This window comes from Lissotriton helveticus, chromosome 1_1, assembly GCF_964261635.1.
Source record: "Lissotriton helveticus chromosome 1_1, aLisHel1.1, whole genome shotgun sequence".
In the NCBI taxonomy this organism is placed as follows: Eukaryota; Metazoa; Chordata; class Amphibia; order Caudata; family Salamandridae; genus Lissotriton; species Lissotriton helveticus.
Window position 1 is genome coordinate 2,097,354,607 of NC_136057.1, and position 16,190 is coordinate 2,097,370,796.

Consider the following 16,190-nt stretch of genomic DNA (forward strand, 5'->3'; position numbering starts at 1 on the left):
AATAGATTTCTTAAAGGCATTACTCCTCTTTTTCCTCCTGTTCCCTTCGTAATGCCTCAGTGGGACTTGAACTTGGTTCTTTCATATCTGATGTGCGCTCCCTTTGAGCCGCTACATAACTGTCCTCTCAGACTCCTCACTCTGAAAGCTGCTCTTCTGGTGGCCATCACCTCTGTGCGCAGGGTGAGTGAGCTACATGCTCTGTCTTCCAAGCCTTCCTTTCTGGCTGTTCATCCGGACAAGGTCGTCCTCAGAACTCGACCTTCCTTTCTTCCAAAGGTGTTCACTTCTTTTCATATTGGCCAAACCATCACTTTGCCCACCTTCTCTCCGCCTCCGCATCCTTCAAAAGAGGAAGAGGCTCCACTGTCTGGAGCCAAAACTTGTTCTCTCCTTCTACGTGGATCACACCAAACCACTCCGGGTGGACGACCAGCTCTTTGTTGGTTACGTGGCCACTAAGAAAGGTCGTATAGAGGGTGACTTAAACCTCTGCCACGAGTCTTCTTCAGGACAAAGGGGGGCAACCTAATCCTGGTGCTACACAGGCAACTCGGGTACAACACTGGAGGTTGAGTACTTAATGGCTCTGTCAGGGTTTTCCAATAGTAGTGAGCTAAAATCCACTGGTGAGGGCCCACCTTGTGAGGTCCTCACCGGTATTTAAAACCGTAAATTAGTTATGACATGGTCATCAGACAATTGCATTAATCTGTCAAGACCTTAAAAGAAAAACCGGGCGTCGCACGCCTCGTAGAATCACTTCTGTCAAGTTCAAGTGCAAGCCCTCGTAGAATCCCTGCCGCCAAGTTCAAGTGTAAGTACCAGTGTTTGACTTATTTAAGCTACACACACATGATAAATTATAATTCATTTCCAGGGGATCCTCATCAATAGTCATAAGCATTAGAATATTCCCGCCCATGCGCGGGACCCCGGAAACAATACATTATATGTGCCCCACATATATATACTCATATATATATATATATATATATACATATATAAATATATAAAAATAAGCAATTGCAGCCAAATAAACAGTAGAGCTGAATTATGCTGTAAAGAATTTCCACCATATATGAACATTTGCATTAGAAACATGAGAAACAACACCGAAGACTGTTTAGAAACTGTTTTAATGCTTAGAAAGCAGCAGAAATTCTTATAACTCACTGAAAGCATAGAAAGCTCCCAGGCTGCATTGCAAACACACAGTCTAAAAAGACTGAAAAGCTAACTTGTAGCTTCATGCAACAAAAAACTGACACCGTGCCTTTGAGGCACTCATGACCCCCAGTATCCCATCCCATCATGCCTCAGGGGTGACAGTTGGGTCAGTTATTCTTTCCGGCTCCTTCAGGAAGGACCCTGGTAACTCAGCTCCACTCATTTCTGGCTTTTCTGACAGAAATTTGCTTCTATTTTCTAACTTTTGGACTTACTTTGACTTTTAACATCCTGTCAAGTAAGGTTTCTGTCTTTTTAGAAATTTTTTTGTGTGGCATTTTTATTTTAAAATGACTTCTCTTTTTGACAGCTGTCCTTGTGGCAACAAGAAGGCAAAATCAGACACTCATGGTGTCTGTATACTTTGCTTGCCTGATCATCATGATCCTAAGTACTGTCCACATTGCGAACGCCTGTCTGAGAGAACTCTCAAGGACAGAGAAAGAAACCGCATTTATGGACTGGCCCAAAGGTCCTCCAGTGAAGAATGGCACCAAGGGGACCAGAAGTCCTTCTAAAGGCAAGTCTTCACGCCCTTCAACTTAAACGCGGGGTCGGCCCTGAAGAAACATCTCTCTGGAAGTTTTCCAACTGAAAAACGACCGTCGACGGCGGGCACGCCGTCGAAAAGAAGATCAGGTTCGTCGCCGACGTCAAGAGTGCCAGCTCCATCGACGAAATCCCCTCCGCCGTCGTCAACAGGGCGGTGATCAGCGTCGAGGCCAGTGACTCCGCCGTCGTCAACCGGGTGGCGAACGGCGTCAAGGAGCAAGACCCCTCCGCCGTCGTCAACCAGGCGACTATCGGCGTCGAGGACCAAGACCCATCCGCCGTCGTCAACTCTGCGACGATCAGCGTCGAGGACCAAGACCCCTCCGCCGTCGTCAACTCGGCGACGATCGGCGTCGAGGACCAAGACCCCTCTGCCGTTGTCAACTCGGCTACGATCGGCGTCGAGGATCAAGTCCCCTCTGCCGTCGTCAACCCGGCGACGATCGGCGTCGAGGGGCGGCACGCCTCCACCGTCGTCATCTCGACGTCGATCGGTGTCGAGAAGTGTGACTCCTCCGCCGATATCAGGGCAACGTCCGGCGTCGAGGACCAAGACCCCTCCGCCGTCGACAACCAGGCGTCGATCGGTGTCAAGGAGGCGATCTTCGTCGAGGTCTCGACGACGTTCGGTGTCGAGGATGTCCAGAGTTCCTCTGCCGTCGTCACGTACACGCTCGACGTCGAGAGACAAAGCTCCGTCATCGGCAAGTCAGCGCAGTTCGACGTCGAGAGACCGTCGTTCTTCGCATCACTCATCGACGATGATGGAGAGATCGACGTCGAGACACTCTGCGATTCTTGTTACAGAATCGGCTTCGCGTCACTCATCTTCTCAGTCTTCAGGTTCCTCCAGATCATCTTCAAACACCAGAAGTCCTGTCCATAAATCTCCTCCACGTCGGTCAGAGGTTTCGGCTCATGGGGTGAGGCTGTCCCCTAGATGGTATGCACCACTGCAGAATTGGAAGGAATCATGGGCTACTGAACGCCTTCGGCAGTACGTCAGCCCGGAACATAGATCTCCGCTGCAAAGGCCGGTTGCAGAGGTAGACGGAGTCAGTCCTCCAAGGCAACAGGCAGCACGTTCACCTGATAGAGCTCGTTCTCCAAGAAGAGAGAAACGTCCGAGAAGATCTCGTTCTCCAAGAAGAGAGGAACGTCCGAGAAGATCTCGTTCTCCAAGAAAAGAGGAAGTCCAAGAAGATCTCGCTCTCCAAGAAGAGAAGAACGTTCCAGAAGGTCGCGCGAGAGGCGACGCAGTGCCCATCGCAGGAGTAGAAGAACCCCTGCAACCCCTGCAACCCCTGCAACCCCTGCAACCCCTGCAACCCCTGCAACCCCTGCAACCCCTGCAACCCCTGCAACCCCTGCAACCCCTGCCACCCCTGCCACCCCTTCCACCCCCTCTACCCGATCTTCCAGAAGGAATTACTCTCCTACTCTCACAGATAGCCCTATCTCCAGAGTCTCTCCAGTGGATGACATCAATACTTATATAGATGTTCTGCAGAGGGGCTCAGAAATTAAATATTGCGATGGCTGTCCCACAAGTGACTACCACAATAATTGTTAAGACATTACACCAAAAATCTTCTTCCCGTCCGTTACTTCCTTTAGTCCCGGGGCTCATGGAACCAGTCAAGAACGTTTTCCTCACCCCTGCGACCATCAGAGCAGTGCCGGCTCGTATACAAAAGAAATACAGGCCTACTGACTCAGACCCAATCTTTGTCAAATCTGATCCACCGGCAGATTCGGTGATTGTGGCAGCAGCTCGGAAGACCCATGCAGTCGCTCCTACATATTCTGTCCCACCAGATAAGGACAGTAAGACACAGGACTCATGGGGTCGCAAAGTTTGTAATGCTGCCTCTTCTGCCCTGAAGGTATCCAGTGCGTCCGCGCTGCTGGGATGATATGACAGATCCTTATGGGACGCGATGGAGCGCTTCAAAGACAAGCTCCCGAAGGAGGACCAAAAGGACTTTGAAGAGACACTAACGGAAGGCTGTCTGGTGGCTAATCAAATGATAAGCACCGCGGCGGACAGTGCAGTGTTGGCGGCACACTCTTATTCCCGTGGTGTATGTGTCAGAAGGTCTTCATGGTTACGCTTAACAGGCCTGAAACCTGATGCTCAACAACGCATCTTGAATCATCCTTTCTATGGGTCCTCTCTCTTCGGGGAACATGCGGATGAGGAAATGACCCGCATGAAGACTAAACTGGACACGGTGAAAGCGGTCGGTTTGGAGAAAAAGAGGGAATTCAAACGACGCTTCAAATCCAACAGGGGCAGAGGGGCTCAACAGAGGGTTCAAACCCCTCAGTGGTCCCAGAACAAAAATCAGGGAAAAACCCAATTTCGAGGAGGCAAATCCAACAGGGGTAGAGGAGGTCATCAGCAGTCCTCTTCTACACCGAGAGGAGGAAAAGCCTGAGCAGTGGCTTCCTCTGGCGCCGTTGCCCACTCCAGTGGGAGGAAGTGCTTCGCAACATCTGGCAGAGTGGGTCAGCATCACAAAAGATCGTTGGGTGCTGAATATACTGCGCAATGGATATGCACTACGTTTCCGTGTGATCCCAAAGCCCATACCTCCAAAAAAGTCTCGTCCGTACCAACTAAATCTTCTCCGAAGAGAGGTCAAGTCTCTTCTTCAAAAAGAGCCATTGAGGAAGTGCCTCCCTCTCAAAGGGGAAAAGGAGTCTATTCCAGATACTTTCTTGTCCCCAAAAGAGATCAGGAGGACAAGTTCAGACCCATCTTGGATCTTTGCCTTCTAAACAAGGTGGTGGTCAAAGAAAAGTTCCGCATGTTGGCTCTAAACCAAATATGTCCACATCTTCAAGTCGGGGATTGGATGTGTTCGGTGGATTTGCAAGATGCATACTTTCATATTCCAATCGCCCTTCGCCATCGAAATACCTGAGATTTGTGGTAGGAAGCAAGCACTACCAGTACAAAGTGCTGCCCTTTGGGCTCAAGTCAGCACCACGAGTCTTCACCAAATGCATGGCAGTGGTTGCGGCTTATCTTCACAGGAAGGGGCTCTTCGTCTATCCATACCTGGACGACTGGCTCCTGAAAGGCCCATCTCCCCGACAGGTACTCAGCGACTTTCAACTGTGCCTGCGACAGTTACACAAGCTAGGCCTCCATGTGAACATGAAAAAGTCTGTCCAACGACCGACCCAGAGCATCCACTACCTGGGCGCAGTTCTGGACACAAGTTTGGGGAAAGCGTTTTCTTCGGAGGAGAGACTATCCTCTATGAAACAGAAGTGCAGGACTCTCCTCCAGTCTCGACATCCAACAGTCAGACAGGTAGCTTCCCTGCTGGGCTCCATGGCGTCCTGAATTTTTCTGATTCCAAACGCCAGACTGAGAATCCGGCCTCTGCAGCAGGCTCTAGAGGACCAGTGGGACCAAGCGACAGGGAATTGGGAGGATCGAATCAATTTGTCCCAGACAGCGAAGACTTCCATCCTATGGTGGACTCGTCCGCAGAATGTGTTGCTGGGAATACCGTTTCACCAACCTCTTCCAACACTGTCCGTGGTCACGGACGCCTCTCTAGAGGGCTGGAGGGCACACATGGGGTGCCTTCAAATTCAAGGTCGGTGGTCAACTCGGCAACAAACCTACCACATCAACATGCTGGAGCTTCGGGCAGTTCATCTAGCTCTCAAAGCTTTTCTTCCAGCTATAAATACCGACTCAGTCCTAGTTCAGACGGACAATACCACCACCATGTTCTATCTGAACAAACAAGGAGGCACACGATCTCGCCCTCTCTCCCTGGAGGCTCAGGCGATTTGACACTGGCTTCTGGCTCGGGGCCTATCAGTAGTGGCAGTACACCTTCCAGGCGAATTAAACATCAAGGCAGACGCACTCAGCAGGCACTTCGAAGATCAGCCAGACTGGGTGCTAAACGACGAAGTAGTAGAAGAGCTTTTTCGTTGTTGGGGTCGTCCAACAATAGACTTGTTTGCAGACGACGAAAACGCAAAATGCCACGCCTTCGCATCCAGATTCCATCAGCCAGGGACGCAGGGGAATGCTCTCCTGATGGATTGGTCAGGAGCATTTGCTTACGCATTTCCTCCCCTGGCTCTGATTCCGAAGGTAGTGTCCAAGCTCCTCAGGTCGGACATGGAGATGATCTTGATAGCTCCGGATTGGCCACGGCAGTGGTGGTACCCGGCCCTTCTGCATCTGTCTGTGTGTCCACACAGACGACTTCCTTGCAGACCGGACCTGTTGAGCAAGATGAACCGGAGGATACTACATCCCAACCTTCCATCATTGAACCTGACAGCATGGCTCCTGAAGTCCTGCAATATGGGCATCTGAACCTGCCTCCTGAATGTATGCACATTTTAAAAGAAGCTAAGAGGCCTTCCACGAGAGCGTCATATGCGTTCAAGTGGAAGAGGATTTTCATATGGTGTAGGGATCGTCAGTCACTTAGATCCTATTAAAGGGTAGGAAGAAGTCATCCTTCCATATCTCCTTTCCTTGGCTACTTCTGGGTTGAAATACGCTTCCATTAGAGTGCATCTGTCAGTCATAGTAGCGTACAGAAAATCACCTAACCAGATCTCTTTCTTTCAGGTTCCGGTGGTCAAGGACTTCCTCCAGGGGTTGAAAAAAGTCTATCCCCCTGTGCGAAATCCTTCTCCTCCTTGGGAATTGAACCTGGTTTTATCCAGGTTAATGTCACCTCCTTTCGTACCCATCCACGAGGCCCCTTTGCAACATCTCTCTTGGAAAGCAGCCTTTTTAGTGGCGATTACGTCAGCGCGCAGAGTAAGTGAGATACAAGCGCTCTGTACAAAGGAACCATATACTATTTTCCACCGCAATAGAGTAGTCCTGAGGGCTCATCCATCCTTCTTGCCTACGGTGGTTTCTGATTTTCATATAAATCAGTCCATTTCCCTCCCTTCGTTTTTTCCAAATCCTACGACCCCAGCCGAGCGGTCACTGCACTCCTTGGATCTTAAGAGAGTGCTCAAGTTTTATTTGGAAAAGACCAAGGGTATCAGGAAGACGGATCAGCTGTTTGTGAACTATGGTTCAATGAAACAGGTTTTCCAGCGGCCAAGAGATCCATCTCCAGATGGATTGTCTCTTGCATTAAATTGGCCTATCAGCTTGCAGACAGGCCTCTATTGGTGTTACCCAAAGCGCACTCTACTAGAGGGAAAGCAGCCACAGTAGCTTTCTTACATGACGTTCCCATGTCCAGAGATATGCAAGGCTGCAACCTGGAAATCATTTCATACCTTTACGAGGCATTACTGCCTAGAATCTGATTCCAGGGCTGATAATCAAGTAGGACAAGCATCCTTGAGGAATCTGTTTGGGTAGCCTATGGCCTGCTCAGGCTTGTTGATGAGATTACGGTCTTGTTATTCCTTTGCCCGCAGGGATGAGGTGAGGCTCGCTATTCTATTCTAATGCTTATGACTGTTGACGAGGATCCCCTGGAAGAGAAGGATTAGTTACTTACCTGTAATCCTAGTTCTCTTCCAGGGGTATCCTCATCAAAGTCATAAGCAACCCTCCCGCCTCCCCGGGCAGAGGACATTCATTAATGAGGAGATATTGTTAACTTATTTGTTTCTTGGTTTTTCAGTCTCCGAAAAGAACAACTGACCCAACTGTCACCCCTGAGGCATGATGGGATACTGGGGGTCATGAGTGCCTTCAAGGAATGGTGTCCGTTTTTTGTTGCGTGCAGCTACAGGTTAGCTTTTCAGTCTTTTTAGACTGTGTGTTTGCAATGCAGCCTGGGAGCTTTCTATGCTTTCAGTGAGTTATAAGAATTTCTACTGCTTTCTAAGCATTAAAACAGTTTCTAAACAATCTTTGGTGTTGTTTCTCATGTTTCTAATGCAAATGTTCATATATGGTGGAAATTCTTTACAGCATAATTCAGCTCTACTGTTTATTTGGCTGCAATTGCATATTTATATATATATATATATATATATATATATATGTATGTATGTATGAGTATATATATGTGGGGCACATATAATATATTGTTTCTGGGGTCCCGCGCATGGGCAGGAATATTCTAATGCTTATGACTTTGATGAGGATACCCCTGGAAGAGAACTAGGATTACAGGTAAGTAACTAATCCTTTATTCTTCTCTAAAGCAGTCACGGGCCACTTGTTTCATTACTGCATTCCACCAGGGCGACAGCAGCTACTAAGGCTTTCGAATGGAGAGTTCACCTACATGACATCTGTCAGGCAGCTACGTGGGCATCGCTGCACACGGTCCCCAAGCACTACTGCCTGGACAGCCAAGTCTGGATAGACGGCCTCTTTGGCCATTCTGTTCTCCAGGACTTCCTGGTGTGAACTTAGTTTGCAGACCCACCTCCGGGGTTGGTATTGCTGGGGTATCTATTCTAAGGTAAGGAATCTATAACTGTTTCTTTGGTAACGATATATCTGTAAGAAACATAGGTTAGTTAAAGATTTCTTACCACCCCACCCATCCTTCCCGTTCTGCGAACTGACTTCTAGCGTTAAGCACATCCTTTCAGGTCCTTAGTTTTGTGCACCAGTGGTCTGTGTCAGGCATGACTCTGCGCTTCTGACGTGGAAAGTTGTGTACAGAACGGACTTCAGCGTGCGAGGGCGGCATCTAAGTAGCTACTGCGACATCATCCCAGTGACCACGACGCCAACGACTAACGTGGAGCCTTTCGACGGGCAGGGGTACTGCTGACGAAAAACGTTCTGGATCCAGTCTGACGCCTGGGGATAATTCTAAGGTAAGGAATCTATAACTAACCTATGTTTGTCACAGATATATTGTTAACGAAGGTAAGTAACTTGTTCATTAGTTTGAAAGCACTAAGTAAGTGTTGCAGCTACATAAAGGGGTATGTTCAGTCAACTCATGATTGGTCCGACTGACCCAGTCAGCAACAATAGAAAACATTATTTTCCAAAATCTGTTGATGTGTTGTCAATTTATGATACTTACACTATCCTTATTGCTTGTGTGATTCGGTAAGTGGCAAATTTAATGCAGTTTGGATCTGTGTGTGGTGAACCGTAACTACCCTTTACCGATTGTTTTTTTTTTCCCAATTAATTTCTAGCAGGCGGAGAGGGGCTGGTGTATTTTCTTCACCTGTCATGTTCTACTGAACAGATATACATCAAACCATGAAAATGAAGCAAAGTTTTACTTTCATGCCAAGTTTGTGGAAAAACCATGGTTTTGTGTCTGCGAACACGATTCTTATTTATCTCACTAACAGGAATAGAGACTTAAAGTAACCTGAGAACTAGAAGAATCACACACTCCTGTCCATGACCTTAAAAGTACACTTCCCAAAAAAATACACCTAAAACATAATCAGCAAAGATGGTATACTAGGTTATAGCAGAAAATTAGGTTGATGTCCTGCTTCGATCACAAACGGATCTACAGAAACTCGACCATCACTTATGATATCCCAACAACTCTCAGTAATCATATACGCTGAAGAAGATACCTCTTTCATTACACATAAAAAGCCATCAACACAACATGTTATCTAGTACTCCTTGACATGTCACAGAAGGTGAGCCATCACCAATATGATCATGGTTTGCACAATAGACTTATTTCACACCCCTAGTAATTGAAACCATGTTTCCTGTTCTTCTTGATCTTCCAAACTAAATACTGTTGAACTCCTCCCACCTGACTCACTAACACTGACTTTATCGGCATGCCACAAATCACAAACAACTATTTTCTAACAACACTATTGCCATCCACTACACAGTGTTCTTGGACAACTAAACAATCCAATAATGTGCATCCCATCCATTCACTTGCATCACAAAGACACAATTAGGAATTCAAATCAATATATATGTGGAACATCTGCATTAATAAATGTTTAATTCAGCTCTAGACAATAAATTGCATAGAACGCATGCTTATACCTACCCTAATAATGTTGAATAATGTACAACTAACTGCAACACTTACAACAAGCTTCTAGAGTAGTGCATCACACATCAGCAAAGCTCTTAAATGTCTCTTTAAGAATAGAAACCCCAATATAAATCTACAATCCAATTTCCTATGAAAGCTAAAAGTGGAAAATTCATATTTATGCCTCTCCCTTACCTTAACGTTTATGACCGTGCACGGTATGGCATGAAAATTGATTTGCTGGAACATAGCTGCATATGCTAAGCAAGTGCCATATTTGTTGATGATGCAACCACAGGGTTGAAAGATAGTCAAATTAATAATTAATTTGCAAAAGGAAGTGTGGCTGAACCATGACTGCTCAGTCCCAACCACCACTCTGTAATTTATAATTGTGTGTGTGTGTGTATATGTATATATGTGTGTATATATATATATATATATATATATATATATATATATTCATTAAAAAAATCATAGGTTTCAGGAGTTATATAGTTAGGAGTTTGCTTTTAAAAAACCTTTGAAATTCACTCAAAAAACTATAAGTTTTAGTGGTGTTATAGTTAGCTGGACATTTTACTCATACAAAACCATTGAAATTGCTCCTATATAGTTAGTTGTACTAACTATATTTCGCGCACCCGCAATCCACTGCTGATGATGTCACATATTAGATCATTCATGACATGGTCAGTGACATCACTGATGACATCTCAAATGACATCACTGATGACATCACTGATGACATCATCCAGTGAATGTGGTTTGCTTCGTTATATGCATTATATATATAGCAATTTGCATTGAAGAATAAGTGGATATATATAAATAAATATTTGGATGGAGGATTTAGTAGCAGTGTAATTGACTGTTTACTTGACCAATTTATAATGTCTCACTAAATATAGTGGATAGTGACTAAACTGTGTGAATATCTGTATCACTTTGTCAGTTGTGTAAACTGATTGTACAGTTGGTTACTAGCTATGTGAAAGTCTATATTAGTTATTGATTAGTTAACTGAGTATTTGTATGGGAGTGTGAAAGTGTGTGTGGTTCGGTGGGGGGTGTGTGACTGTCCAAAGATGTGTGAATAGTTGATTCAGTAGATATATGAAGTTAAAACTACATGTTCTAACAGTTGTTTGGGTGAGTGAATATCTTTATGGGTGTGGTGATGAGCAAATATATTTCTCAATGGTACAGGTCCAACAAACTAGAAAAATAAAAGGCAGTGTATGTGTCAGTTGTATATAAATAAGTATACATAAGACACAATGATTGTGTGAGTGACTGTATGGATAACTGTATACTTGTAATAATGATTTTATAATTCACTAAGTATGACTTACTATCTAAATGAATAGAAGAAGTGGTGTTTGTATAAGTGTTTTGCTAAGTAAATATGTAAGCATGATCCATTGTTTGCATAAGTGAGTAGGATGACTTCATATGTGAATAGGATGCGTGCTGTTGTTTAATGTCGATATAGATGTATAAGTATTTTTGATAGTGTTCTATTGTTCATTGACAGCATGTATGAGTGAATCCATAGGTAAGTGATTAGATGTGTGTATACATCTATGAATCACTGAGTGGATTTTTAGATACTTGTATTGCTGTGACAATGGATTTAAATATGATACTCTGTATTTTACAAAGAGTGATGAAAAATTGTAATAGTGTATGAGAAGGTGTATGTGATTGTCACGTGGATGATGTCATCAGTGATGTCATCAGTGATGTCATTTGAGATGTCATCAGTGATGTCACTGACCATGTCATGAATGATCTAATATGTGACATCATCAGCAGTGGATTGCGGATGCGCGAAATATAGTTAGTACAACTAACTATATAGGAGCAATTTCAATGGTTTTGTATGAGTAAAATGTCCAGCTAACTATAACACCACTAAAACTTATAGTTTTTTGAGTGAATTTCAAAGGTTTTTTAAAAGCTAATTCCTAACTATATAACTCCTGAACCCCATGGTTTTTTCAGTGAATTTCAAAGGTTTTTTAAATGCTAATTCCTAACTATATAAGGCCTGAAACCTATGGTTTTTTCAGTGAATTTCAAAGGTTTTTTAAATGCTAATTCCTAACTATATAAGGCCTGAAACCTATGGTTTTATCAGTGAATTTCAAAGGTTTTTTAAATGCTAATTCCTAACTATATAAGGCCTGAAACCTATGTTTTTTTCAGTGAATTCGCGAGGTTTTTTAAATGCTAATTCCTAACTATGTAAGGCCTGAAACCTATGGTTTTTTCATTGAATTCGCAAGGTTTTTCAAATGCTAATTCCATTAGCGGATAACGTTTTTATATATTAAAACGTTTTTTAAATCTCAAATGCCTGCTTTGCTAACAGAGTTTTTAAGCACAGGCTCTTTTGTCTCTGGTGGCCTTCTTGGGAGACTGCATATCAGAATTTTTTTAATGAAATATAAGAGGATTTGAGAAGTCACTCAAAATGTGCCCTAATTTTTCTTTCTTCAGCACTAATCATAATTTCTATGGCAAAATGAACCCCCTCATTTTGTTCCTTTTCAAATTAAATGTATTAAGTGTTACCACTTTATTCCAATCAAGATGACTTCAGGTGTGCCATACTTTTGTCATAAGTAAGACTGTTAGCGCTCTAGTTGTTCTTTAGAACACTCTGGGACATTCTGCCATTGGGCTATAGTTGGGCTACATCTGGCTGATATTTGGGCTACATTTGTTTTTTTTGTCTCTGGTGGCCATCTTTGGGCTACATTGGGCTACATTTGGGCTCCAACATATATGTAGCCCAATATATATTTTTTCAAAGTAAATTTTCGTAAAAACCACTGGAGCACATATCTTGAGACATAGCAAAGGCACATCGGGCTACCAGTCCCTACAATTTTGCCAAGTTTGGTTGAAAACCATTAAGTCGTTCAGGCTAAAAGTGAGTCCAACCGCCCTATGGAAATTAACATGGGGAAAACACGTTTTTTCGACCCCCCTTTTATCTCGGCCCCCGCTTGACGAATCCCCCCCCCAAACTTTCAGGAAAGGACCGGAGCGCCGCGAGGTAAAGTTAAGGAAAATTTCAGGAAGATTTCTCAACCGGCGCCAAAGTTATTCCCAATAGAATGTTGCGATTTCCCTACGGAAAACAATCCTATATCCTATATCGCCAGTAGGTAATGTGTATATAAGTGTGTATACATATATATCCTACAGTTATATTTAGGACCTAGTTTCTATTCAAAAAGCGTTTTTTCTTTTGCCAATATCTTTGCCACCTTTTGAAAAATCTTCGCGAAGTTTTCCAAAAAAAGGGCTCACTCAGGTCAGCTCCTTTCTTGAAAGTTTCAGGATGATTCCTCAAGTTGGGGCTGAGAAAAAAGGGGGGTCCCAAAACGCGTTTTCCCCATCTTAATTCCCATGGGAAATTTTATTACAGGCTACAGCCCGAACTGCTGAACCGAATTGCACCAAATTTGGCAAAAAGGTAGGTCTTGGACCAGAAAGCGACCTTTTTTTTTAATGGTGTATATCGGTTCAGTAGTTACTTAGAAAATACAAAATATCAATATCTGAGCACCAAGGAGGGTTCGCGAACCCTCCCGAGCACAAGCTCAATTCTGATTGACTGCCAACATTCCAAACTAAAAATGTGTTGGCAGCCATCTTGTGACTCGATAACCGAGTCACAAGAAACACCCTGTCCCCCTAGGCCTATCCAGGCCAAAAAAAAGCTTCTTTTTTTTTAATAGCCGAATTTGAGCTGGATTTGGGGGCTGCATGTCAGCAGCTCCCCTTGTGCAAAAGCAATGCCGGCTCCCATAGGAGGCGGGGACCCAGTGGCACCGTGCGGACTTTTGGGCTCCCCCCATGTTCCCCAACCATGAGGCCAGGCCCCGGGGTATGGGGTTCCCGTGGCCAGAAGTGGCAAAGGAGGGGGGGCCACACCGCCCCCCTCCCCTGCAAAAAAATAAATACAAAATAAAAAAACGGAAAGTCCGGCCCGACCACTCTGCAAACGCGGCTCTTGGTGCACTGCTGGTGAGGCAACAAGGTCCTCTTGTGTCCTGAGGACCTCAGGACACAAGTGAACTTCATCTTCCAAGCAGCAGTGAGCCAGAAGCAATGTTTGCAGCATGGTGTCAAAGGGGCGTGGCCTCGGAACACATCTCTGCAACGCAGCTCTTTGGCGCTTACTGGAGGTACCTGGTAGGCTAGTTGGCTCCCAGGGACCCTCAGGATTCAAGGGGGCTTAATCCCCTCACTCACAATGCACCAGGGGGCGCGTTTGCACAGTGGTGCAAGAAGGGGGCGGGCCTGCTATAACAAGTTAGCAATCCTGCTGTGTGGGATTTACTGTAGGTAATAAAAGGGGTAGTTGGCCTCCAAGGTTGACATTGGGGGCTAACTACCCCTCCGGTTACATCCAGTAAATCCCATACAGTGGGATTGCTAAAAGGTGTTTGGAGGCCATGCTCCCCTCTCTCCACCACAATGCAAACGTGACTGCTATGTTACAGTTAAAAATTAGCATCTAAAAAAAACCTTGAAATTTACCTAAAAAACCATAGGTTTCAGGGACATTATAGTTAGAAATTAGCATTTAAAAAACCTTTGAAATTCACTGGAAAAAACATAAGTTTCAGGGACATTATAGTTAGAAATTAGCATTTAAAAAAACCATAGAAATTAACTGAATAAAACACAGGTTTCAGGGACGTTATAGTTAGTTGGACATTTCACTTGTACAAAACCAGAGAAATGTGTCTGTTCTAATTAGTTGAGCTAACTATAACTCGTTCCCCCGCAATACACTGCTGATGACATCACATATTACATCATTCATGAGCTGGTCATTGACAACACTCATTACATCACTGATGACATCTCAAATGACTTCACTGATTACATCATCCATGTGATAATCTGATGCACCTACTCACACTAATATAACTTTGATATACCTACTCTAAAATACAGAATACCATTTTTGAAACCATAAAGACACCAATACCATTTACTACATACCCAGTCACTGATTCTTAGGTCTACACACACACACATCTACTCATTCACCCATACTGTCAGTCATACATGCAGTCACTCATCAATACAGCCACTGTCATATGCACCCATACACCTATTCAGACACTCACACCCCCCACTCATCCATAGAGTTAATCACACACCTTGTCAGTCATGCAAAGAATCAATCACACTCCCATTTACTCACCAATACAGTTATACGTGACTGCTATGTTATAGTTAAAAATTAGCATCTAAAAAAACCTTGAAATTCACATAAAAAAACATAGGTTTCAGGGACATTATAGTTAGAAATTAGCATTTAAAAAACCTTTGAAATTCACTGAAAAAAACATAGGTTTCAGGGACATTATAGTTAGAAATTAGCATTTAAAAAACCATAGAAATTAACTGAATGAAACACAGGTTTCAGGGACGTTATAGTTAGTTGGACATTTCACTTGTACAAAACCAGAGAAATGTGTCTGTTCTAATTAGTTGTGCTAACTATAACTCGTTCCCCCGCAATACATTGCTGATGACATCCCATATTACATCATTCATGAGCTGGTCATTGACAACACTCATTACATCACTGATGACATCTCAAATGACTTCACTGATTACATCATCCATGTGATAATCTGATGCACCTACTCACACTAATATAACTTTGATATACCTACTCTAAAATACAGAATACCATTTTTGAAACCATAAAGACACCAATACCATTTACTACATACCCAGTCACTGATTCTTAGGTCTACACACACACACACACACATCTACTCATTCACCCATACTGTCAGTCATACATGCAGTCACTCATCAATACAGCCACTGTCATATGCACCCATACACCTATTCAGACACTCACACCCCCCACTCATCCATAGAGTTACTCACACACCTTGTCAGTCATGCAAAGAATCAATCACACTCCCATTTACTCACCTATACAGTTATACACTCAACACCTCACTTATTCATACAGATAATAACACATACTCTTATAAAAATCAATGAATGATACACGCTCACTCATCCATACAGCCAATCTCACAATCACTCACTCTCACGTATAGTCATTCATATACTCCAACACTCACATATACTGCCTTTCACATATGCAGTTACTCACACGTAACACTGAGACATCCATCCACTCACCAACACACCCATACACACACTCACCCACCCATACAGCCCTTGACAGATGCACTCTTGAACCCATACACCCAGCAAATCACCCACTCACATATCTATGCACAGTCACACACCCCCACCCACACAGACACTTGGGCACACATACAGATACTGACAACCAATCAATAACCCATATGGACACTCATGTAGCTACTCACCAATCCATGCAACCGCTTACACACCAACTGACAGACTTGATATAGACAT